The sequence below is a fragment of the Hipposideros armiger genome, unplaced genomic scaffold (assembly GCF_001890085.2).
Source record: "Hipposideros armiger isolate ML-2016 unplaced genomic scaffold, ASM189008v1 scaffold_1056, whole genome shotgun sequence".
Lineage (NCBI taxonomy): Eukaryota > Metazoa > Chordata > Mammalia > Chiroptera > Hipposideridae > Hipposideros > Hipposideros armiger.
In genome coordinates this window covers 532,323-533,079 of record NW_017732406.1, presented here as the reverse complement: position 1 = coordinate 533,079, position 757 = coordinate 532,323, and positions in this window count along the sequence as shown.

Below are 757 nucleotides of genomic sequence, written 5' to 3'. Positions count from 1 at the left end.
CCGGCCCTTGAATAAATAATTCTTAAACATGAATTAAGAATTAACCAGGCTCTAGAACAATGTTGTGAATTAGAAATATAATGCAAATCACATATGTCATTTAAATTTTTCTAGTATCCCCTTTAATGAGAGTCAAAAGAAATGTTAAATTAATTTTAATAATTATTATTTAATTCAGCATATTCAATATATTATCATTTCAACATGTATTCAATATAAAAAATGGTAGTGAGGTAATCTATGTAATTTTTCATACCAAAGATTCAAAATCCAGTGTGTTTTAGAAGTGAATCATATCTTAATTCAGGCTAGCTACAACTCAAGGTTTAATGGCTACATGTTGCTAGTGGCTGCCCTCATTTGGACAGGACATTTGCAAACTAATCTCAAATGACAGAAAGCAAATCAGTGTTTGCATGGGACCAGGGTGGAGGAAGAGGTGAACTGCAAAGGCGCATAAGGAAAAATTTCGGAGTGACAGGAATGTTTTATATTGATTATAATGGTGGTTTCATGGGTGTTAAACTCATTTAATTGCCCCATTTGAATGGATGTAGTTTGTTGTGCATAAGTTGTACTTTAAAAAGTTGATTTTTTTTAAAAAATCAGTCAGACAATAAAGATGAGAAGACTGTTCTGCATATATAAACTTTTAGCTCTTTCAATAGAGTTGTCCCAGCTGGTACTTTTACTTTCCTGTGAGACAACCAGTTTTGCCCTGCCCTAAGAGTGTTATCATTTTTTCTTTGCTCATTTG